This window comes from Pan troglodytes, chromosome 5 (genome assembly GCF_028858775.2).
Source record: "Pan troglodytes isolate AG18354 chromosome 5, NHGRI_mPanTro3-v2.0_pri, whole genome shotgun sequence".
NCBI lineage: Eukaryota > Metazoa > Chordata > Mammalia > Primates > Hominidae > Pan > Pan troglodytes.
Window position 1 is genome coordinate 112,823,070 of NC_072403.2, and position 26,168 is coordinate 112,849,237.

Here is a 26,168-nt window from a genome sequence, read left to right on the forward strand (position 1 = left end):
AAAGGATGACAGGTCGGGACTTGCCCCGGAGGCAGGAAGAGAATCTCTGGCGGGTCGCGTAGCCCGCCTCGCCGTCCCCGCCTCCAGCCAGCTCCCCTGGCCGCGGCGACCCTTCTCGTCCTCCCACCTCCACCTCCACCTCCTCACCTCTCGGCCCGGCTCACGCGTTTCCCATCACTCTGTCAGCTCCTGCCACCGCGCCTTCTTCCCTTTCGGTTTTACTTTAACTTCCCACGCCGGGTGAGGAGCTGAGCGCAGGGCCAAATATGCGAGCGGGCAGCTGTACCGCCGCGCCCCGTCCGCCCTCCAAGCCGCGCTTGCCGGGGTCGCGCCCAGTCACAGGGAACCGCGTGTGAGGACCATCAGTCAGAGAGACAGACGCACAGACGCACAGACCCGACGAGGAGTGACAGAGTGGAGCAGGCGCCGGCCTACACGTCACCGCCCCGCTGCAGCGCCAACGTCGGCACGTCGACTCGTCGACTCCGGGCCCTCCGCCCCGCCCGCGTGCGCGCGCCGCTCCGCTCCGCCTCCCGCCTCCAGCCTCTAGTCCGCTGGGTTCGGAGGAGCAGAGGCGGAAGGTCCCGGCGGCGGCGAGGATGCGCCCCAGGGCGGGAGCGGGACGCTCCGCTTTACCCTGGCTGCCCGCAACGGGCCAGGCCTGCCGTCTCGACCTCTCTACCTGTGAGTTTTTTCCCTGCATTTACTTCAGTCTGCCGCGTCTTCTCCCCGCCCTTCTCTGTAAGGTAAATATGTGGAGGAAATAATTCCTATTAAAGGTAAAGGAAAGGAGAGCAATTTGAATGAAGAAACAGGTAGTTGCTATCGTCGTTTTCAGCCAAAGCCCTCTGGCTGCTAGAGAGTATACATGGTTCTCTGGTGTCAAGGCCTGTTTTCCATAAGCTTTCTGGATTCTCAGCTTAGTTCCCTCAAAGTGATCTCTGCAAGTCGGCCCTTCGGTCAGAAGACCTCCTCCAAAAACAGAAAGCCCAAAGATTCCCTAACTCGATTGAAAAGATAGGACGATACGAAGAAAAACTAACCTAAAGAATTGTGTGGTTTATCTGCAAAGAGTTCTAGACTAAAAGCCAACAATGCAAAGATAGTATGAGTTAATATTTTTGTTGTGGCTCTCTTCTGCCATTCCCGCTTCCTCAAGGTAATGTGCCCCGAGGCCTGGTAGAACTGTTTTGTAGAGGCAGCCAATAGTGATCCAGTTATTGTCTTTACTAGTCAGACCACCTCTGAAGTGCTGTGTTCAGCATTTGAAGAAGACTTTAATCAAGCTGGCATTATATCAGGGAAGAGCAAAATGATGAAGAGAACTCAAAAACAGGGCAAGTGAAGAAGTATTGATTAAACCTTCCAGGACTCACCTAGAAGAGAGAAAACTACTGGACTCTCTCCAAATATGAAATGACCTATCATGTGAAGTTGATTTGTTTCATGTGATGCAAACTTCAGGGAACAGATTTAAGATCCTGAAAAGAAGATGCCCTTGTAGCACGACCCAAAGAATTGCCTACCTTAGCATGTGTGAATACCTCAACCACAGAATTTTGCTTCAAGGAGATTCTGAAGCTCACTTAATAGGGACTTGGTACAGGGGAGCCACACATCAACAGAATAATTAGTTGATGGTTTTGTTAAAGATATTTCCAATCTTGAGATTACATGTGTCTTTGGTCCTGGACTTCATAGAGTTTACAAGTTAGTTCATGAGACAAGACAAATGCATCACAAAAATAAATAATGCAAGGAGGCCAAGTGATAATGAGAGGTGCTGATAAGTGCTAGGAATTCACATGACAGATTATTCCCATCACAGTTCCAGAGGCTTAAGGGAGAAGAGAGGAACTGAAAATAGACTACCTAGAACTGCCCTATCCATTGGGGTAGCCACCAGTTAAATACGTCTCTTGACATTTGAAATGTGGCTTGTCCAAACTGAGACATGCAATGAGTCCAAAATGTACACCAGATTTCAAAGACTTAGAAAACAAATGTAAAATATTGTAATTCTTATGTCGATTACATGTTGAAATAATATATAATGGATCAAATAAAATATGTTAAAATTAATTTCAACTTTATTTTTACTTTTTATGTGACTTCTAGAAAATTTTTAATTACATAGGTGGCTTGCATCATATTTCTATTAAATAGTCCTGGCCTGGAAGGAAATTCAGTTAGCCCTCTGTATCCATGGCTTCTGTATATGTGTCAACCAACTTTGGAACAAAAACAATTGCAAAAAAAAAAAAAAAAAGAATGGTAATGTCTGCACTGAACATGCACAGACTCTTTTTTTCTTGTCATTATTTCCTAAACAATATGGATATAACAACTGTTTACATAGCACTTCCATTGTATTAGGTATTATAAGTAACCTAGAGATGGTTTAAGGTATATGGGACAATGTGCATAGTTTGTATGCAAATACTATACCATTTTGTGTAAGGACTTGAGCATCCTGGGGTTTTGGTATGTGGGAGTGTCCTGGAACCAATCCCCTGTGGACACTGAGGGATGGTCTTACTTCATTGAACTCTAAGAACTATCTTTGTCCTCTTTATAGTCCCCAGGGTTTCCCCATTTTTTTTTTTCAAGAGATGGGGTCTTGCTGTATTGCGCAAGCAGAAGTGCACTGGCTATTCACAAGCATGATCATTGTGCACAACAGCCGTGAACTCCTGGGCTCAATGATTCTTCTGCTTCACCCTCTCAAGTAGCTAGGACTACAGGTACCTGCCATCAAGCCCAGCTTCCCCAAATGTTAGTGGAAAGACAACCTAATGAAAATGGCCCTGATGACAAAGAGAAAGACCGTCCAGAAAGTATGCCATGAGCAAAGACAAGAAACAAGACTATAACTGCATTCTAGATAATGAGTAACCTATTTATCTGTAATGGAACATTGTTAATAGAAGGTAGTGACAAAGTTAAAATGTAAACAAACTAGTCTATAAGGAGACTCAATTTTAAATTTAAAGAATTGAGTATAATAGGCAGTCAGTGTTTGGCAGTCACAAAATGGGATTGGGAGATTATTTTGGCAATATTGGGTAGGGTGGGTTGAAATTAGTGCATGGCTGGGAAACCAATTAAAACTCATTGCAGTGGGCTAGGCGCAGTGGCTCACACCTGTAATCCCAGTACTTTGGGAAGCTGAGGCAGGAGGATCACTTAAAGCCAGAAGTTCAAAAGCAGCCTGGGCAACATAGGAAGACTCCCATCTCTACAAAAAATAGAAAAAAAATAGTCAGACTTGATGGTACATACCTGTAGTCCTAGTTACTAAGGAGACTGAATTTGGAGGCTCTCTTGAGGCCAGGAGTTTGAGGCTACAGTGAGCTATGATCATGCCATTCAGCTCCAGTCTGGGCAACAGAGCAAGACCCCATCTCTAATTGAAAAACAAAACAAAACTCCACATTGCATTTAAAAATGTATCATATGGCTGGGTGTGGTGGCTCACAGCTGTAATCCCAGTACTTTGGGAGGCTGAAGCAGGTGAATTGCTTGAGCCCAGGAGTTTGAGACCAGCCTGTGCAACATGACAAAACCCTTTCCCCCCAAAAAAAAAAAAAAAAAAAAATGAAAATTAGCTGGGTGTGGTGGCATGCACCTATAGTCCCAGCTGCTCAGGAGGCTAAGGCAGGAGGATCACTTAAGCTGGGAGGTCAAGGCTACAGTGAGCCATTATCGCACCCCTGCACTCTAGCCTGGGTAACAGAGTGAAACACTGTCTTAAAAAAAAAAAAGTATCATACCAAAGAAAGGCTCAATATTGGATTTATTTAAATAAATTGTAATACATCTCTAAATATAGAGGCATTAAAAAAGTATAATGTGAATCTGTATTGCTTGATATGGTAATATGTCCAAAATGTACAGTTGTATGAAAGAGCTTGCAACACAATCTATACATAATATGAACACATTTAGGTAAAATTATATATGTTTGTGTGTGTCTTATGTATGTGTGTAACATGATTATTTTGCAAAGAGTGCCTTAAATTATCTCAAAATTGTCTCAAGAACAGAAAATTTCAAGGTGGAAGTGTTTCCAACCTATTTCTTACAGCTCAACAAAATCATTCATGCTTTTGACTTTTTTCATTTCTATGTTTCATTATCCTTAGTATGTTAGCCTTTCATTATCAGACTTGTCACTTCATGGGTTGTAAGGATGGGCTGCCAAGTTTCAGAACCATTTCCAGCCCATCAATCTCTGGATACCTCCTTCAGTATGTGTGTCCACTAGGTCTGCCTAGCTCACCAGTGTGCCATAGCCTCAGCTTCTAGGCCTTTCTTATTTTATCTATTGTCAGTCAGTTCTTCCCTGCCCTTTTTCACCCCTGCCTTATCCTGCAACACCGCGTCTTAAAATTCCATCTTTACTGCACTCCAGTGCAGTTCGTGCTCTGAAGTTGATGCTTAACCTTTGAGGAATGCTGATTAATAAAAGACTCAATTCTAAAATGTTTTTCTAGTCTTTTAAATAAATGATATTAGAAAAGAAAAAAGTTAGATTACTACCATGGCAGACAGTGTTGTTTGCCTCCTCAACCACCATTTCTTTCCTCTTTCTTAACTAGTAAGATGATTTTTTAAAAGTACCAAACAACTCAAAAAATGTGAGCTTCTCCCAAAGTAATTTCATTTCCCTTTGAATAAGAATGTTGTAGAGGTGGGCATATGGGCCAAGGAACAATCAGCTTCGGAGAATCCTGCAATATGTTTTACCCAGGTTTCAAAATATGTGCTTACAATATATAAAGGGTTTTTCTTGAATTACTGTTCAATATGGTGAACTCGGCATATCATTTGCCTACTATCCTTTCCTACACACCATAGAAATAAAAATGAAGAAACAGAAAAAATGAAGAATAAGTAAAGGAGTAAAGATGATGTGTGCCTGTATGCATGCACTTACATGAGTAGAAAAAAGTAGATGATGTCAAGAAAAGCAAATGAAATTTCAAAAATGTGTTGGGATACAAAGCAAATAGTAGTGATTTGACCAAAACCATAGCCTAAAAAATATAATGGAGAAGCTACACAGGATAGGGCAGAAGTGAGAATAAGGGCTGAAAATGGGGATAAAATATGGCACAATTGAATCTATCACCATACACATTTCGCTTTCTCATCCATATAGACTGAGAGCAAGCAAAAGATATTAATATCTGCCACCAGACAAAAAGACCAAAACTGACCCCCCAAATCTTCTCCAAATTAATTGAATAACTAGTACAGAAAAGTGAAGACTTTTAGGTTGATGACACAAAGGAAAAACATTCTTATTCAAGCATTCAGGGCCAGCATCCTGAGAATAAGCTAATTGCCTACTCATGTAAAGTGAAACTTCATATTTGGCATTCCTGGCCCTGTCCTACCTAACCCAGCCACGTATTCACAATTCCTACATAGGAGAGAGAGAGAACTGGCAGACCTCTTACCTACAAAAAGAAAACTGCATCAACTACCAATTTTATATATATATATATGAACAAACATGAAGAATTAACAGGCAAATAAGGAAAATCAGCATCATGAGAGAAAAATACAAAGAAAAACATAGAAAAACTAACTCTAAAGAAGGCAAGGAAGCATAAATAAAAGATTTTAAAGAAGCACCCGAATTAATATGGAATTCAGAACATATTATGTCTACAAGATATGAATAAGATACTTTGAAAAAGGAGCAACGATAGAACAAAAAGAGCTACCAGACATTAAAAATTTGTTAACTTAAAAACTCAAGTACTGGAGATTAAATCGAAGAAATCTTATAAGAATATAGTATACATAGCAGAGAGAAAATAAGAAAGAAAACATAAGAATGTCATGGAGAGCCAATCCAATAGGCTCAACCAGTAGATGAGAAAGATTTTTAAAAAAAAGGGGAGGGGGAGTGAGAAAATTATAAGTTTTTTTTTTTTTTAGAGCAGAGAAGAAAATAACTTTTCAGATTTGAGTAGACTCAGGGTATTGAAAAATAGATTAAAAAAGACTCATGCCTGGAGATATTATCATGTAATGCCACAAATAAAAATTATGAAGAAGAAGAAATCCCCAAAGTTCCTAAACATAAAAGACTTATAACCAACAAAGGAATAGGGACTGATGCTATCAGCATCACTGCATACCTGAAGACAATGACAGAATATTTTCAAAATTGTAATTGTAGATGTTTTTCAGTCTACAAGTCTATACTCATTCAAATTATCAATTAACTGTGAGAGTAAAATAAAGATATTTTCAGACTAACAAGGATGTAGAATATTTTTCTCCTGGGTGATCTTTTGGAATGTCACTAGGCCATACAATCCAACAAAATAAGGACAAAAAGTTATGCTGATGCTAGAGAAAGGTAAGGACAAATCTCTGCAAGATGGCTGTGTAGCAAGTCTAGAGAGCAAGCAGTATACATTGGAGAAGAGCATGGAGGATTCAAGAAGTGAGGTCACATAAGAGAAAAAAAAAGAAGGAATTCAATAGACTAGATGGTAAGATAGGAAATTTGAAAAACAAAAAAATGAAACTGTGGTATATATATACGATGGAATACTACTCATCCATATAAAGGAATGAATTAATGACATTCACAGCAACCTGGATGAGATTGAAGACTATTATTCTAAGTGAAGTAACTCAGGAATGGAAAACCAAACATCTTACATTCTCAACTCATAAGTGGGAGGTAAGCTATTAGGATGTAAAGGCATAAGAATGACACAATGGACTTTGGGACTCAGGGAAAGGGTGGGAAGGGGGTGAGGAATAAAAGGCTACTAATTGCGTGCGTGTGTACTGCTCAGGTGATGGGTGCACCAAAATCTCACAGATCACCAGTAAAGAACTTACTCATGTAACCAAACACTACCTGTGCCCCAATAACCTATGAAAAGAAAAAATTTCAAATAATAATAATCAATATTTTTAAAAAGTAAAACAAAAAATGAAGATATAGTAAACCAAATAGTGCCAGAATAAAAGGGAGGAAAGAGTAGTTCCTCAAAAGAAATTTTTAAAAAATATTACCATGGAAAGGGTAAAAAACAGTACATATCCAGGAAAATTAGTACCGAAAGGAAGAAAGAGAGCCAATGAAGGAGAAAAAAAGAGAGGTTAAAGAGTTATGAGATAAACGAAGAGTATATTTAAAAAGTTTTCTTCAATCACCCAGGTAATTCCTGCTTCAGAGTTAAGGAGGGTGAAGATTGAGTAAATGTCTTTGGAAATTTAAGTGATTGATGATTTGAAGCAATTTAGTAACGTGGTAGGCATGGCATTAGATGTCAAGTGTAAGAGAGTAAATGAGAAGTGAGAAAGTGAAAACAGTGATGATAATTGTTTTTGTCTAATAAATGAATGAAAAAAGCAGGGCAATATATGGAAGAAATATCAAGGTCCAGAAAAAAGCTGTTACTTGCATGTTGTTTTTAGGATAGAAAACAAAACATATAAATAGAAGGAAAGAACCTATAAGAAGTGAATCAAGTAAGGAAATAATAAGGTAAAGGCAGACAAGGATACACTGAAGTCTGTGGGTGAAGTTATTCTTAACCTTGGTAGAGAGAAGTTTTCCTGGGACACAGGAGGGAAGAAGTAGAGGACGTTTGAAAATACAGGGAACATTTAATGTGTTGAGGAATGTATAGCTATATAAATTTTGAAGTGAATATGCAATATGAAAGCCATGTTTCTTTTGGTGTCCTTGAAATTATGAATTGTTCATTGCAAAAATATTTTAAACTACTTCCAATCAGGTAGTGAGATATTAAATTTTTATAAAATACAAAAATCAGACAAAATCCAATTTCAAGAATGCAGTCATAGATTAGGTTGCAAAAAGCAACACCATTCTCAGTCAATATAAACATATGAAATAAAAACTACAAGTCACAGTTGTCACTGGTTAATTTAACCTGGTGTCCAATTGGTTCCCTAAATGCCAGGTGATACCCCATGAAAAATGTGGGTATACCTATGAACATATGTTAGTGTGTGTGCATGGGACCTAGAGAAAAGAAAATTAGAAGTAATTAGCTTCAAAACTAATGATTTTTATCTAGCCTTTAATATCTGAAACTAGATTTGACTTTCTTATACAAGCAAATAATCCACCAAAGTTTGGGGCTGAAATATATTTATCCTTAAAGCATTGTGTGAAAAGGGAAGAATCATTCCTTACCAACTGTTGTCTTTCTATCATTCCTCCAAGAGATAAGTTAGGATATGAGACCCCAAACCAACAACTTAATAGAGTTTTCTTCTCATATAATAGGCTAGTGATGGGTACTCCTGAAATTGTGTAGTTGCTTTCTCAATTTAGTCATCCCGGGACGAGAGTACCTTCTTTCTTGTCACTTTGCCATTTCTAGAGTGTTGTTTTCATCTAATAGTTAAAAATGGCTCACAGTCATGACCATATATATTTCAAGCAGCAGTCTAAAGGAAGAGGAGAAGAAAAGGACATATCTTTGGGAACATAAGTTGAAAGTACACCTATCGAGGAGGAGCCGTACGCTGCTGGTGCTGCTGGTGCTGTTGCCGCCGCTGCTCTCGCTGCAGTCAGTCAGGCTGTGCCTGCTTCTTCAGGGCCCAGTCCCTTGGACACATTGCCGCTTCTAGACCCTCCTGCAGTCTCGGATATTGCTGGGAAAATGTCTGATGAATTTTCGTTGGCAGATGCACTACCTGAACACTCCCCTGCCAAAACCTCTGCTGTGAGCAATACAAAACCTGGCCAACCTCCTCAAAGCTGACCAGGCTCCAACCCTTGGAATAATCCGAGTGCTCCACCTTCGGTGCCATCTGGACTCCCACCAAGTGCAACACCCTCCACTGTGCCTTTTGGACCAGTACCAACAGGAATGTATCTCTCCGTGCCTCCCACCGGACCACCTCCAGGACCCCTAGCACCCTTTACTCCTTCTGAACCATCATGCCCTCCACCTGGTGGTCCTTATCCAGCCTCAACTGTGCCAGGCCCTGGCCCATAGGGCCATATCCTATACCAAATATGCCCTTTCCAGAGCTACCCAGACCATATGGTGCTACCCACAGATCCAGCTGCAGCTGGTCCTTTAGGTCCATGGGGATCCATGTCTTCTGGACCTTGGGTGCCAGGAATGGGAGGGCAGTATCCTACCCCTAATATGCCCTATCCATCTCCAGGGCCATATCCTATTCCTCCTACTCCCCAAGCCTCGGGCAGCACCACCTGTTCCATGGGGCACCGTTCCACTAGGAGCCTGGGGACCACCAGCACCATATCCTGCCCCTACAGGATCGTATCCCACACCAGGACTCTATCCTACTCCTAGTAATCCTTTCCAAGTGCCTTCAGGACCTTCTGGTACTCCACCGATGCCTGGTGGCCCCCATTCTTACCATTAAGTTAACAATGGACGAAGAGATGACGCTTTGCTTTTTGAAGTACGTATATATGCACATGAATGCATATATAAAAATTGCTGGTTTCACTATTAGAGGGCATTCATGAAAGAACAACTCTTGCACCTCTCAGAGAAGATAACTGCCTCTTGTACTTGGATGTGTAGTACATCATATGTATACAATCAGATAAAAGCATAGAAGTAAATCATTCAGATGTGATTTTTATTTGGTTTTCATGGAAAGTTAAAGTGATAAAGTATATTCACTAGCTCTTTGACAGAATTTGTTTAAACTATGAAACTACACACTTAAAAATCTAAGATGTGGATTATTGTTAGAATCTGTGACTTCATTGGCAAATTCAAGTATTTTTCTATAATCACTTTCCCCTTCTAAATAAATAAACTTTGAGAATAACCCATCATAATCCAAACAAGTGATGCCTCAACATTTTGAGCTGCTCTGTCGGACAAATAAACCTGGTCCTCTTGAGGTTATATTGTGGATATCATTTTTAAACTGTCAGTAATTATTGTCAGATGTGGAGTTCAATAGCCAGCCAGTGTTCATTTTTATCCTTGAGCTTTTAGTAAAAATTTCCTGGTTTTATTTTTAGTCATTGGGTCATACAGCCTTAAAGTCTGCTATTTATGGAAACTAACTTTTTTGTTTTTAATCCAGGCCAACATGTATGTAAATTAAATTTTTAGCTAATTGATTAAAAAAAAAAAGAAAGTATACCTATCACTTACAGTCACATTTTATTTACGAGACTTAAGTCACATGGTGACACCCAGTTGCAAGGAAAGCTAGAACATACAGTCCTCATTTTAAGCAACTATATACTTAGTTAAAAAGCATAGGTTCTATTACTGTAAGAGATAAAGAGATATTTAGAGATAAATGTTTCACCCGTAAAGCTTTTCCTCAGTTAAAGCAAACATACTGTTATTAAGCAGATAAGGGTAGCCTCTCTTCAGTTCTTATCAGAACTGAACCTCAGGGAACAGAATGGAATGGAATGTCAATAATAACTTTTATCTCTTTCAAGCATATGAAAATTGAGCTAGTAGAAGATGGCAAAATAAAATGCTGGATATTAATTATTTTAAAAATTAATTTTTCCTGAAACTGAAACTATTCTTAAGTATTTTTATGATTAAGTGAAATTTTCATTCACTCTACCCACAACTAATTAAGCATATATCTCATAATCCACACTTTGCTAAGCATTGTGAAACATTCCAAAGAAAAATATGATATGATCTCTATTCTCAAGGAATTTACAAGAACTTACAGTTTGGGTAGGAGACAAATTTAACATTCACAAGACTTTTCAAGAACAATTAGGTGCTGAGTTGTGTGATACTTCTTTTATGAATACAAAAGGAGTCTAAATTAAAGATAGGCCCCTGTTGGCTGCAGGAGGTTAAAAGCCTTTGTGGAAAACTGAAATTTGAATTGATCATATAAGTATAGGTAGAATTTATTTATAAAACCTTTCATATGTAAACTCTTAAAAGGTGTATTTGTAGGATTCATTCTAGAGTATAAAGTTACTGAATTTTAAAATTCTTTTGTTGCTGGTGATAGTTTAAAGGATAAAAGTGGCTGATTCAGTGTATATGCCAGTTTTCTGTGTTTTTGCTTTAGGTTGTATCCATAAGTACCAGCAGAGTGCCTGACACATAGTAGACATAAGTAAGTATTTGTTAAATAATTTTCTTTTTATAATAGTGTTTCCTTTATTGTTTGACCAAGAACTTTTAAAAATTGAGCTATAGCTTTTTTAAACATTGAAGTGTTCCAAAGTATAGAAACCTTAAGTGAACAGTGCTATACACCACTTCATGCAACTGATAGATGCAGGAGGACGATAAGGGAGGGTCCTGGGAGAAGCTCCCACTGGCCTGGGCATGGGGAGGATGGGGTGGAGCCTCAGGAAATTCACGCCATTTGCAGGGGGCAGGAGCCTGGGGTCATCAGTTCCTGTGTGGTGACCTGGGATTCAATCTGTGAGGCCTGTTAACAGGAACCCCTCTCGCTTTGCAAAGTATTTTTTTCCTTTTTGCCCAGTAAATTCCATTCCCCCTCACCCTGCAAAGTGTCTGCATGCCTAATTTTACCTGGTCACTTGGCAAGAACTTTTTTTTTTTTCTCAACATTTTTGGCACCCAGAACTTGGGACATGAAGAAGGGTGAGTGAAATGTGGACTGAAAACCTCTCACTTTTATTTCTGAGTATTTTGTTCCTATGACATTTTTCTTCTTTTTTTGAGGACAGTAACAGCATCTATCTTTTCTCCTCCCCTCCCCTCCCGTCCCCTCCCCTCCCCTCTCTTTTCTTTTCTTTTACAATATGGGAGGTGGTCCACACCCACCACAACAGCCACAAGCATGCCTGTGGGTTGGTTGGGCAAGCAGTGGCTCCCCACCCGCCTTCTCTCCCAGGTGAGTGGGGTGCATGGCCCTGACTGCCACATGTGTGTGCAGTGTCCAGCTGCATGGCAGGAATGATCCACAGTCACTATCCAGGCACCAGGGCCGCCTTGGGGGCTTGGGCTCTGCACAGCTGGCTGGCCAGACTCCTGCTGGGTCCATGCCCGGTGGGGAAAGGAACCAATTTGCAAAAGAATATGAAGTTCTTCCCCCAGGCATCTTTCCAACCCTGCACTTTAACTTTTGTTTCCTTTTCGCTATCTAGTCAGCAGTTAATTTTTATGTGAGAGGGTTACTTTTTTTTTTTTTCTTTTTGGAAAACATTTTAACCAGGCCAGGACCCCAGTGATCACTGTTTATATTCTCTGTAAAGTTTCAGTTATGAAAAAGGATTTGTGAGATTGGTCTTAAGCGATAGCTAATCCGGTGTGCTTTGCATGACTTTCTGAATGATCAGCAACAAAGTTTGCTATGGGCCTCCCTCTTGTTTTAGGTCCTTGAGAGCATGATGTGTAACCCTGTGGCAATGCTTTGTTTAGCGTCTACACAGCCAAGGTTCAATCCTGGCTTAAGAAATGACTCCTGTTTGGTTTTTTGTTCTTGCGATAGTTTACCGAGAATGATGTTTTCCAATTTCATCCATGTCCCTACAAAGGACATGAACGCATCATTTTTTATGGCTGCATAGTATTCCATGGTGTATATGTGCCACATTTTCTTAATCCAGTCTATCATTGTTGGACATTTGGGTCGGTTCCAAGTCTTTGCTATAGTGAATAATGCCGCAATAAACATGTGTGCATGTTCTCACTCATAGGTGGGAATTGAACAATGAGATCACATGGACACAGGAAGGGGAATATTACACTCTGGGGACTGTTGTGGGGTGGGGGGAGGGGGGAGGGATAGCACTGGGAGATATACCTAATGCTAGACGACGAGTTAGTGGGTGCAGTGCACCAGCATGGCACATGTATACATATGTAACTAACCTGCACAATGTGCACATGTACCCTAAAACTTAAAGTATAATTAAAAAAAAAAAGAAAAGAAATGTATAATACACCTAAAAAAAAAAAAAAGAAATGACTCCTTTCTGCTTTGATATCTGTGGAACCTTTGCCATTTATTGATTCTCTTCCTCTACATGAACCACCTTGGATTTTCCTTTCCCTGAGCTTTCAGTAAAGTTTGAAAGCCAGAAATATTGGCCGCTTGGCACAGATAAAGTCAGGTAATAAGGTGTTAAAAGGATTTTCTTAAAGAGCATTCAGCTTAATTGAAAGTGGATATCCAAATTATAGGTATATTTAAAAGATCTTAATGTTTTTCTCTTCTGGGATCTTGTTTGGCTGGAAAAAGTGTTTTTTTGTTTTGTTTTGTTTTGTTTTGAGACGGAGTCTCACTCTGTTGCCCAGGCTGAAGTACAGTGGCACGATCTCGGCTCACTGTAATCCTCGCCTCCCAGGTTCAAGTAATTCTCCTGCCTCAGCCTCCCAAGTAGCTGGAATTACAGGCACCTGCCACTGCGCCCAGCTAATTTTTGTATTTTTAGTGGAGACGGGGTTTCACCATCTTGGCCAGGCTGGTGTTGAACTCCTGACCTTGTGATCCACCTGCCTCGGCCTCCCAGTGGAAAAAGTTTTGTTCTCAGTGAATGGAATTCTTTTTCTCCGTTTTGCCTTGCCACTTTCAATGCATGCATGAGAAGGGGGAGACCTCTGTTTTCCTAATGGAATTAAAAGTGGATAGATTCCTCTCAAAATCTGTTTTTGCCCCCATTTATGCCTGTTTATTAGGCCTTAGAGGCTATGTGTTTTCCTGGCCCTGTCTCTTAAAGGGCTCCACCAGGAGGCCAGTAATCCAAGTAGGAGACTGGCAAGCAAAAGATCTTATGGCAACTGGGTTTTCTTCTGCCTGTCTGTGTAGTTTTATGTATGTGTTGTGTTTGTGATGTCTATAAAAATAGCTTTAATTGGCCTAAAGGAAAATGAGTGCTTGCATCAAATATTTTTCAAAGGGAAGATAAAAGCTGTGATACTTTTTAATTCATGTGACTTTAATCTTTGAGAAATAAAAAACAGCCTTAAAGATTATAGGGGCCAGGTGCGGTGGCTCATGCCTGTAATCCCAGCATTTTGGGAGACCGAGACAAGTGGATCACTTGAGGTCAGGAGTTCAAGACCAACATGACCAACATGGCGAAACCCCATCTCTACTAAAAAAAATATAAAATTAGCTGGGTGTGGTGGTGCCTGCCTGTAATCCCAACTACTTGGGAGACTGGGGCAGGAGAATCACTTGAACCCAGGAGGAAGAGGTTGCAGTGAGCCGAGATCACACTATTGCACTCCAGACTGGGCAACAAGAGCTAAACTCCATCTAAAAAAAAAAAAAAAGATTATTGGTAAAATCCCAGACATCATCAAAATGTAAGTAAGTGAACTAAATTATGCAGGTCTGATACTAGTTTGCTAAATGTTTTAAAGTTATACTGCTTTTTGGGTTGTGAGAACTCTTTGAATTGCCTGTTCCACAGTTGGTAAGGCCCAGGGACATATAAAATTGACTATGCCCTTAAGTATGCTGGAAGGAATCAAACCTTGGCTGCACCTACCGCATAATTAAAGCTACTTGCTAGGTTTTATATTAAAGTTAAAAATTGCTGGGAGTTACCATTATAACATTATAACATTAAAACATAAACTACTAGAAATAGATTTACATGTTTGGTGTGTAAGAACAGTAACTTTTTTTAGTAAAAGATTATAAAAAGGCATGGAAGTGTAAATTCTTGCCTAGGGTTAAAGAATTGTTTTAAATTAGATAAGATAAAGCTAAAGTTCAAACAAGCGGTGGAAGGATTGTAAAAATTAATCTTGCAAAAATTGCATGTGTGAATATATTGACTAAATTCAAAAGGGTGTTACATGGTTTTTCTGTAAATTGAGCATTGAAATAAAAGCACAACAAGATACTCTTAAGGCACTAATCTGCTCTTTAGCAAAATTTATGAAGAGTTACAAAAAGTTTTTACTTTTTTACATTTCTGAGTCATTTTGGCAAAATAAATAACTTATGGTAATCTGGAGTTTCATTTCATAACATCAAGTATTTTAAACCTCTTCATATTTAAAAGGCTTCCCAAAATCAAACTTCAGTTTTGAAATTGTCTTTGCTGATGCCTGGCTTTTAGATGCTACAGAGGGCCCCTGGAGTATTTAAAAGAGAGGTAAACAGGATTATTTGACATGTTTAGCTGCATGGGATTGCCAAAATGGTGTTCAATCTTCTTTAGGTTATATTTTGGTGGATAATACTAATATATGTTCCAAAATTGTATGACATTTCTAAAGTTCTAATGTCTAAAGTATATGCTGTCAATCATAATTAAGGTACTTATGTTAAGTTATTGTAAAACACAGAGATAATGAAACTTCTATGGACATTTTGTTATTCACAGACAATTGTCTTGTTTCAATCCTTTTCAAAAGATGGTTTATAATAAGCTATAGTACTCTGACAGGTGCTCTCCAATACAGGTTTCTGATAACTTTGGAAATGTGACATTGGAATAAAGGAAAAATGCACAGGACTCATGAAGAGCCAAAATGTTCACTGATACCAAGCAACACAAGAGTTAACTAAATGGACTGAACTCATAGAAAACTGAAGCAATCTTTTTGACTTTTGCTTGGAATATTGCTGATCCTTGTTTTGTTTTTCAGAGTCAAGGAAATTTATTTTGAACTATTTACAGCCTTTAGTAATTGAGAAAAGTATACTCCTCTGAACAAAATCCGGAGCATGTTTGTCTCTCTTTCTGCTTGGCTTTTCCAGAATATGGAAACTAGTTATGAGTATTTTTTTTTTTTTTTTTTTGAGTCAGAGTCTCACTCTAAGGCTGGAGTGTAGTAATGCAATCTTGGCTCACTGCAACCTCCACCTCCCGGGTTCAAGTAATTCTCCTGCCTCAGCCTCCCGAGTAGTTGGGATTACAGATGCGCACCACCGTGCCCGGCTAATTTTTATATATTTAGTAGAGATTGGGTTTCACTATGTTGGCCAGGCTGATCTTGAACTCTGGACCTCAGGTGATCCTCCCGCCTCGGCCTCCCAAAGTGCTGGGATTCCAGGCGTGAGCCACCGTGCCCGGCTGTTATGAGTATTCTTAACTCATGGCAATATAGTTGTTTACATCAGTGCAATAAGAATCTATTTTCTTTTGCAACAGGATGCAATTGGAGAAACTGGTTGTTTTAACAAGGCTTTGACTGGAAGGGTATATGCTTTCCTTTAAGGAGTCAAGTTCAACTTGCAGAGCTGATAAAAGCCCCTTGGGAAAACTGGCCTCATACCCTTGTCTATGCAGTCCTTTTAGGTTTTCTGACATGTAGTAAGTAAAGAATGTCCCTTCCTGACAGGCCCAGGAGCTCCAAGTTTATCTTGGGACCTTAAGAGGAGAGGATTACCCAATTCACAGGTATTTGAGGGTACAAACCCATGACTGGGCTCGGCTTTAAAAGGTCTTATCTGAGATTCCTTGTGGAACAGAGTTCCATCAAAGCCAATCTAAAAGCCCTGTTTCTAAAAGAAATAATTATTCTTGCTGCATTTTATGCAAATAATCAGGCCAAGTATAAGACTAAAGTCTATTTTGCAAACTCGATCCCATCATGATTTGTTTTTTTTACAAAACTGAGGATCCTCATGTTTCAAAACTTATCATTCATTTGCCATTAGATTCTACACTCATTAGCTGTTTTTAAGACTTTGCCTACATTTTAGACTAACCCTTCTTGTTCCTGTGAACCGATCAGCAATCTCCAGCTGCAGCTCAGAAGGAACAAGAGGGATGGGTAATGTAAAAATCTAGATCAATATTCTAGTTCTGAATAATTATCCTGCAAATCCTTCCAGGTCATGGAAATAAATAGGATGTCTATCACTTGCAGGTTTCCTTTTTGGGAAAGTAAGACCAAGGGAGCTAACCAGAGCCAAGCACCATGCACCCAAATCTTAGCAAGCATAACTATAGCGACAAGTTATCTGGGCATATCACAAGACATCCTTTTCCTTCCCTTGTTGGAGGAGTACTCCATTCCACAGCTATACCCTAGCATTTGGCGGCTCATGATAAGGAGTCCATGCAACTCCCCCTGAGACACATTTTGTCCCAAATTCAATTCCAAGCTTTGGTTCAAAGCCTTAGAAAGAAAAAATGGATCTGAGGGATCCAGAGGCAAATAATAACAGAAGTTAAAGGGCAGCCGGGCATGGTGGCTCACGCCTGTAATCCCAGCACTTTGGGAGGCCGAGGAGGGCGGACCACGAGGTCAGGAGATCAAGACCATCCTGGCTAACATGGTGAAACCCCGTCTCTACTAAAAATACAAAAAATTAGCCGGGTGTGGTGGTGGGCACCTGTAGTCCCAGCTACTCGGGAGGCTGAGACAGGAGAATGGCGTGAAACCGGGAGGCGGAGCTTGCAGTGAGCCGAGATTGCGCCACTGCACTCCAGCCTGGGCGACAGAGTGAGACTCTGTCTCAAAAAAAAAAAAAAAAAAAAAGTTAAAAGGCATAGTGCAGGTGAGCATGACTAATTCCTGCCAATTAGGCCAAGCTTTCTATTTCATGGATAAAGGTCATTCTAGTATCCATGGCATAAATGAGGTCTAGGGAATTCAAAGGCTACTGACAGCAGGGGAGATAGGGCGTAAGTGGGTAAGAGCAAATACTCCCATTCCCTGCCCCCCCACCCTGTTAACATGGGTGAAAGTCACTTTGACAACCATGGGTGGCACCCTGTTGCAGTTGCCAGGACTCAGGGATACAGTAACGAGGAAAGAAAGAGCAATGCCTTGCTTTCTCTCTCTCATGTATCCCAGTTATTTGCTAGGAAGAGATGGGAACCAGGGATGCCTGCTCCCCTCTTTCTAGATCATTAGGCATTCATCTTCAGTCTGTACCCCTTTCGAATGCATCCTGAACCCCTGGGGCTCCTTTGAAACAGGAGTCTTTTTTCTTTTTTCCTCCTCTGTCCTCTCTTAGATAGGTAATTGTGACTTTGTGCTACAGGACACTCTCCTCAGATGCATACTCCAATCTTGCCAGAGTTAATTTCCCAAACCTTAGACTGGTTAGCTTAGGATTGGGCTCGGGGGAAGGGAACCCAGAAGCCTGACATGCTGGCAAAAGTAAACAGCTGGGTTTTTGGCCTCCCTCTCCCTGTGCAAATTGGTAAAGGGCCTTGGGATTTTTGAGCTGTCCTTACTCCACCCTTGTTTCATTTCGATACATGTTTTCTAATAACTGAATTGTCTCTTCTCCCTTTCAGGCCATCAGATTCTAAACAGTCATGCAACCGGGGCCTCGGACAATGGCCCTTTTTGCTAGGGACCCTTAGATAGTCCTCTGAGGGAGCTCTAACTGCTGTTTTCTCCAAACAGCACTCCTTGTCAATAGGAAGCAGTTAAGATCGGTCTTTGTCCTTTCTTTATCCTAACAGCACTTAGATGTACTTCTTTAGTGGGAGGAATGATAGACATAGGAGGAAGATAAGGGGGAGGGTCCCCAGAGAATCTCTGACCAGCCTGCGCACTGGGGGGGTTGGAGTGGAGCCTTGTGAAGTTCACGCCATTTGCAGTGGGGAGGAGCCTGGGTTCTTCAGTTCCTATGTGGTGACCTGGGATTCAGTCTGTGAGATGGTGGTGTGTTAACAGGAACCCCTCTGGCTTTGCTGAGAGGTTTTTTTCCTTTTTGCCTAGTAAATTCTATTTCTCCTCACTCTTCAAACTGTTTGTGTGCCTAACTTCTCCTGTTCATGTGACAGGAACCCATTTTTTTCTACAACATAACCACCACCCAAATCAGGATTTATAAGATTTCCAACACTCCATACAACTCCCTTATGATTCCTCCTAGTCAGCACCTAAATCCCTACTCCACCTCACCCACCCCAAATTAGCCACTATTCTGATCTCTATAAACATAGACTAGTATTCCTGATTTTGAACTTCTTATGAAGGAAATCGTATGTCACTCACTATTTTTCAATTTGTTGCCATCCTGGCTTTAATTTGTGAGGCTTTTTGATACTTGAAAGAGGTATTTCCCACCCTCTATTTTAAGACTTTTCTTATGGGAGAACCTAATAACAGTGTGGAAAATGTTTTTTATTATACAGTTTTATACATTAAAGATGTCATTGATCTTTAGACTTCAAAGACAGGTTGTGCTTACCTTAAGGATAAGCCAAAATCAGCATAACTTTTATCCTGCACCATTGTAATACAGCTTGGTACTTTTAAAATGACAGCCAAGTTAATTTGCTGTGATTTTTTTTTATTAAAACAAACCTGGAAATCCCCTGAGAAGTTTGGGCCAATTACAAACTTAGAGGCACAGTACCCACCCTAATTTCTGAAGCCAACTGGAGGTTTAAAGAGTCCCCCAAACCAGATCAGTTTTGATAATTTGCTAGAAAGACTCAAAGAACTCACTGAAAGCTGTTATACTCATGGTTGTGGTTTATTAAATGGAGAGGGTACAGATTAAGATCAGCCAAAGAAAGACACACATGGAACGTTGTCCAGGAGAGTTTTAAATATGAAATTTCACTTGACTTCTAGCCATGAAATCAGGATATCACTGTTCTGTCATCTACGTGTGACAGTATGCATATAGTATTGCAAATCAGGGAAGTTTACCTGAGTATTGTGTGCAGTGGTTTTTTTGGGGGAGCTTCATCATATAGGCATAATTGATTGATTGTTGCCCATTTGGTTAATCTTAGAATCCAGGACCATTGATACTGTGACACTGTGTGACCCAAAGCTCCTCACTTAAGTTATATTGTTGGTATTTTTGGTTGTCTAGCCCCAAACATAAAACTGTATATGTGTGGCTAGTCCCCACCCTAAATCACATTGCTAGATACCTACTTTGACCCAAGTCCCCCAGACAAACAGACAATCCTATAAGGCTAGGCCTTCTCTTTAAGCAAGCCCAAATTCTTTACTTACTACATGCCTTCTGAATCTTCACTTCTCTATGTGGAGAATTTGTTGATTTTAAACCCTAAAATTAAATTCTTTTTACAAAATTTGTCTCCTCAATGATTAATTCCATGAATTTTATTTTGAAAAACTCTGAATGATCGTGAAGCATCTCAACATATTTGACAAGAGAATTAATATCAAAGTAGGAGTACTAACATTTTCTTCCCCCACCAATTATATAATACATATAAGTATGAGAATTCTACCAAGATTACTAAACTTGAGCATTCCTTTTAAAGTTGGGCAATAGTTACAAAATAAAATTGAGAGTTTCCCAGTAGACTGTAATGCCAGAACTGTCATGAATGGAAAACAAGGCTAAGTAGCAGCATTTCAGTGATTTTCAGGGTTGGGGTTCGGGCAAGTATACAACTCTCCCCCAAGAAAGAGTGAAACTCCTAAGGAGCTCTATAAGAAACAGTAAATTCCTCAAAAATTGTATCTAAATTTTGAAGAAAAAATTTTTTTACATAAATATGTTGAAGAGTCATCACTATGGAATTATTATAGTAAAAGTGAAATTAAAATATTTAAAAGTTAAGGGGCTACTTAGTATTATTCATGTCAAGTTTCTGTTTAAAATAATTTTCTATAACTATTTTGATAGATTTAGCACCCTTCCAAGTTTAGATATGAGTTGCCAAGTTTTTTTTTCTTCTTGTTAAGATATTTAACAAGTTCTGTGTTTCTACAGAACTTAAATGGATGAAACAGGCTGGAGACTGAAATGCCACCTTAGCAGCTCAAGCAGGACTGGGGAAATTGAAGTCAATCAAATCACAGGCCAGGCAGGCAGCTTTTACAGAATTATGGGTCAGGAAGGGCAAGGTTCAAGTCAGGCATGAGATTCGGATTTCATAGGCTCAAGAGGCTGAAACTAAAAGATTTATTTAGCTAGTTCTCTTGGTTAATTTGAAGTTTCATCCATTCATTCAGTTGATATATATTGAGCAACTACTATGAGTTGGCAAAGTAACAAGACAAGAAAACGATGTTGCACCTTTTACAGATGATAGCTGACTTGCTGAACACTTAACTTGCTGTTTGCCAGGCATTGTGCTATGCTCTTCTTTCTGATAGTTAAGTTTATTAATTATTACCTAGGTTAAACAAATAAGGAAATCGAGTCTCTGACACATTTACCATTTAGCTGAAAGAAAACATCTCAGAGCCGCTTGGCCTATGCTCTAAAGTGGAAACTTCTTCCTGTCAAAGGCCCTTGCCAGTTGTGGTGGTCACAGTTTCTCAGTGTTAGAAAAAGTATCCTTATCTTCTCTATCACTTTCAGCTTCTGTGCTGGATACAGGAACCACATCTTTTGGCAAACTATGAAATTTCATAAAGAAGGGCAACCTCAGGACTGATGATGAACCAATTATGGGTTACTTTATTTTCTTCTTTATTAAAAAGGTTTTGTTTTTTCCACCCAGGATATCAGTATTTTCTAGAAAAGGAGATGCTCTGTTTGGTTACAGCTCTATTACTTGTTGTTTATTTTGCCATTATGCAGAAGAAAGAAAAATAGGGGTAATTTTAGCAAATCAGTATTTAAACTATATATTCAAGTTTGCATTAAAATAAGGTCTTCCCTAATAATATGATATTGGTTTCACTAATATCTCATTTTAAAATTTAAAATCTTAGTACAATTAATTAATGAACAAAGTGAAAAATTGTCCTTGCCTGAACATAAAGTCTCAGATTTAAATACTCTGCACAGCCTTGGCTATTTAATCACTAAAGTGAATTTTTACAAATAATTGCTGACATATATGCTCTTTGGGAGAATGTCTCCTTTTTTTTTTAACTTTCACAAAGACACAGCAAGGACTTATAAATACATGTATAAGCACAACAAGATTAAGCGACAATTTTATTATGTATGTAGCACTAATTATTGTTTTTTCTTTTATGAAAGCAGAAAGAATGTAATATCCTCTTGCAGTTTGAGACTCTGAAAGTGGACAACTATATTCTAGGAATAGCAAGTTTGTGTGTTGAGACAACCTTCCACCTGATATGAATAGAGGTTACCAATACCCACAGCTGACATCAGTCTCAGAGTTTTGTCTTTTCCTGTTTAGCTATCTTCTGACCTGATGGAACCAACTCAACTTGCCAGATGTCACAAGTTTAAAAAATAACATTTTAAAAAGCAATATTTACTAAAAGTGTAAATGTTGTTTTTATGTTGAGTAAGCATAGCTTTTGACATATCCAAAATTAAACTTTATTTTTTTTCTCTTACAGTTTCTTTAAATTCTACTTGGTGCTGGAGGTGGGTGGAGTTGATTGGTGGGGATTTCCTGTACTTAGATGAAAACTCTGGTGGGATCTACGGCTTTGTTGTTGTTTGCTTTTAAGTAATATAACATTTCGTAATCGTTGTAGGTCACAAACACTTTTCCAATTAGACTCTTGCAACTAGACTATAGTACTATGTAATAATAAAAATTCAGAATTGAATTTAGTATTAATTCTTTTCCTTTTCCCCCAGCATAAGGCTACTTGAGGCTGAGAGCCTGAACTGAGGAAGTAGAGTGGACCTTCTTCTCTCTCCTTTCTCCATATCATGACATCCTCCCACCCCACTTATCTCTCATTTCCAAGGCTACACATGTCCCTTAATAGTTGGGGGATTGAGAAAAGATCAGGAAATTAGGAGATATAGGAAGCTTCTCTATATTTATTTCTTTGTTTATTTATTTAAGACAGAGTCTCGCTCTGTCACCCAGGCTGGAGTGCACTGGTGTGATCTTGGCTCACTACAGCCTCTGCCACCTGGGCTCAAGCAATTCTCATGCCTCAGCCTCCCTAGTAGCTGAGATTACAGGCTTGCATCACCATGCCTGGTTAATTTTTGTGTTTTTAGTAGAGAAGGGGTTTCGCCATGTTGGCCAAACTAGTCTCAATCTCCTGGCCTCAAGTGATCTGCCTGCCTCTGCCTCCCACAAGTGCTGGGATTACAGGTGTGAGCCACTGTGTCCAGACAGATATAGGAAATTTCGTGCTTGATTGCAAAGCCCAGAGGTCTCCCTTTCTGGATCTAAAGGCAAGGATTCCTGGCAAGTTCCAGTAAAGGATTAAAACAAACTTTTTCTTGGGAAACACTTTTGAGGACTCCTTGATGTTTCTCAACTACACCCTCCCAACTCCTGCATTTCTCTGGCTGATGCATCTTTCCTTCCTCCACTTCTGGGAAATCTGCTGTGCACCTACACTTTCTTTATTGAGGGGAATTCCTTACAGCTGGTTTTATTGGAGAGAACCTGTGATGGTTAATTTCACGTGTCAACTTGACTTGCCTAAGGCATGCCAAGATAGCTGGTAAAACATTATTTCTGGGTGTGTCTTTGGGGGTACCTCCAAAAGAGATTAGTATTTTTATTAGTAGACTGAGTAAAGAAGATCCACCCTTGACAATATGGGCAGGCATATCCAGTGTTTAGACCTTCCTGATAGAACAAAAAGTCGTAAGCAGAGCAAATTTGCTCTCTTCTGGAGCTGGGACACCAATCCTCTCCTCCTGTTGCACATCAGTGCTCCTGGTTTTTGGGCCTTGGACTCTGGGACTTACACCAGCACCCCACTCCCACCCCCACTTCTCCCAGTTTTTGGCCTCAGAGTGGGAGTTACACTATCGGCTTCCCTGGTCCTCAGGCCTTTGGACTCAGACTGAATCACACTACTGGCTTTTCTGGTTCTCCAGCTAGCAAACAGCATATTTTCGGACTTCACAGTATCCATAATCACATGAGCTAATTCCCATAATAAATCCCCTCATCTATATTTATGTCTATATCACCCATAGCTGGCTGGCTGGCTATCTATCTATCTATCTATCTATCTATCTATCTATCTAATCTACCAATCATCTATCTATATTGACTCTGTTTCTCTGGAGATCTGAGAAACTTCACTAATATAGAACCCAGAATGACCCACACTAGGGATTTTATATTCAGAACAACTTGAATCTATACTCCTGGGAAATAATTTTAAAACATAAACAAAATTTAAACCAAAATAGAATGATCCACTCTAACTCTCCTTTTGGTGGCTTACGTTCCTTGCCCTGATAAGCTTTAAGAATGAAGGCCAGTCTTAAAGCAACAGTACCCTCCTGGCTCTACCACCAAGCAGACAGTCATGCTTTTAGCCTCTAAATTACCTGAGGTGAGGTTAGACCCCAATCTGCCATCCACTTTAGCTTTTTCTAGTGTCAGTGCAGCACTACTTCTTTGGGTTTTCTTTTCTTTTTTTTTTTTAATTAACTTTTTTTTTTTTTTGTAGAGACAGGGACTCATTATAACTGGTCTCCAACTCCTCACCTCAAGCAATCCTCCCATGTCAGTCTCCCAAAGTGCTGGGATTACAGGCGTGAGCTACCACATCCGGCCTTGGGTTTTCTAACTGCATAAAACACATTTCAAAGCTTTTCTGTAGTCCCCTTGTGATACCTCTTGCTTCCCTTGAGGTTAGAAGGTAATACTCATGTATGCCTATTCCCTAGAGGGGGTGGGTACTCATAACACCGTAACAGCTCTCCCAAGAAGTTTCTCCTCTACTTCTCTGACACTTTTTTAAAAATATCTTTGATTTCCGGTTGAAGGCTCAAAGAATCATGTAACAGTTTCTTGGATCCATTTCTTTAGTAAACCTGTATATGTAGGGAAGAATGTATCTCATACTCAGGTGTCTTATCATCTATTGGTGCCTCAATAGAAACTAGGACAAACAGAAAGAAGTCTGTTCTAAGATCCTTTTAGAAATATAGGCACGAATAAGCAGACACATTATAGAACCTAGGTGAAAGCAGCATTACTATATATCACACCAGTGTTTAAATATTTCTTAAATTTATGTCATTTCCCCCGTCTATATTTACCCATATCTTTGTTCAAAAGTTTATAATCTGTAACAAGTACTGTTGAAGTCACTTGTCTCTGATTTGGGTTTTATCCCAGTTAAATCTGTTCTTCAAAATACCTTTGGATTGGTTGATCTGAAATGCAAATATTATCTTGTCAGTTCTCTGCTTTAAATCTTTCAAGATTTCTCAATAGCCTTACCTCTTACTTTGAGAAGAGGCATGCTTCTCAAACTTTAGAGTGTATAAAATGATTCGGGAATCTTGTTAAAATGCAGATTCTATTAGAATAACGTTTGGTGTGTGGCTCCTAACTTTGCATTTAAAAAAAAAAGACTCTGAGGTGATACTGATGCCAAAAACATAGAGAAGTTTTGACTCCTTAGCTGTGCTATATGAAGACCTAGTCTATGTCTCTGATTTCATCTCTTATCCATGGCCACAATTCATGCTTTCTTAGCATTATGTTACCTTTAAAAATCATGCTGTTTCATGTCTTGTGATGGTTTCTTTTTTCCTTTTCTTTCTTTTTTTTTTTTAGTTGATGATTTACATGTAGTAGTAACTGGCTGAGATCTTTTTTTCCCTTCAAGGTTTCTTCAGCTCAGAAGGCAGTACCTGTATTCACAAGCTGAGCTAACTGTTTTATATTTGTTTCTTTTAGCATCAGTAGCAAATTACCACAAACTGGATGACTTAAAAGAACAGAAATGTATTCTCTCCCATCTCTGAAGGCCAGAAGCATGAAATCGAAGTATCAGGAGGGCAATGCTCCCTCTAATGGTTTTAAGGGAAAATCTGTTCCTTGCCTCTTCCATCTTCTGCTGCCTCCAGTAGTTCCTTGTCTTGTGGCCAAATCACTGCAATCTCTGCCTCCATGGTCATGTGGCTGTCTCATATGTCTTAAACCTCTCTGCCTAATATTTATTTTTTGGAAAAGCATATCATTGCATAAGGGGTCACCTAGATAATCCAGAACAAATTCCTCCTTGCAAGACCCTTTACTTAATCACATCTTTCACCATATAAAGCAATATTCACAGATATGGGGATAAGGATGTGTCCTTTCTGCAGGCCCCCGTTCAGCCAACTACATGCCTCTTTTAGAGTGCATGGCATCAGTAGAATAATAGCTCCTATGTATTGGGGACTTATTATGTGCCAGCCTCTAATAGCCTTTTACTTATGTAATAAAAATGTGACTAAACCCTTTGAGCAGCCCTTTCTCTTGCACCCAGTCCACTCTGAGAACAGACTCAGAACTTCTGACATTCTCTGCAAAAGCAAGTCCAACTTCAAAAGCATTGGTCAGTAATGTAAATGTTGTGGAATTTTCTTGGGGAAACTTGTACACACAAAGCAAACTATAAGTAATCTTCTTTATCAGA

At 39.6% G+C, this 26,168-nt stretch overlaps 2 protein-coding genes and 1 pseudogene across 11 annotated transcripts in view; 2 read left to right on the forward strand and 1 right to left on the reverse strand.

The window, feature by feature from the left end:
- Nucleotides 1–511, reverse strand: part of ASCC3 (activating signal cointegrator 1 complex subunit 3) — a 374,689-nt gene extending 374,178 nt beyond the window's left edge. The window contains exon 1 of one of the 5 annotated variants that reach the window (XR_010158117.1): nt 148–500. The gene's annotated coding sequence lies outside the window, so the exon portion shown is untranslated. Of the gene's footprint in view, nt 1–147 lie in introns of all 5 variants that reach the window. The other 4 variants (XM_518652.9, XM_009451715.5, XM_063813310.1 and 1 more) reach the window with 4 other exon arrangements.
- A 37-nt stretch (nt 512–548) lies between these two features.
- GRIK2 (glutamate ionotropic receptor kainate type subunit 2) overlaps nt 549–26,168 on the forward strand; it is a 1,183,302-nt gene continuing 1,157,682 nt past the window's right edge. For all 6 annotated transcript variants that reach the window (XM_009451673.5, XM_009451672.5, XM_054685483.2 and 3 more), the window contains exons 1-2: nt 549–746; nt 11,065–11,112. The gene's annotated coding sequence lies outside the window, so the exon portion shown is untranslated. The remainder of the gene's footprint in view (nt 747–11,064; nt 11,113–26,168) is intronic.
- On the forward strand, nt 8,525–9,539 carry LOC107975228 (MAPK-interacting and spindle-stabilizing protein-like; annotated as a pseudogene).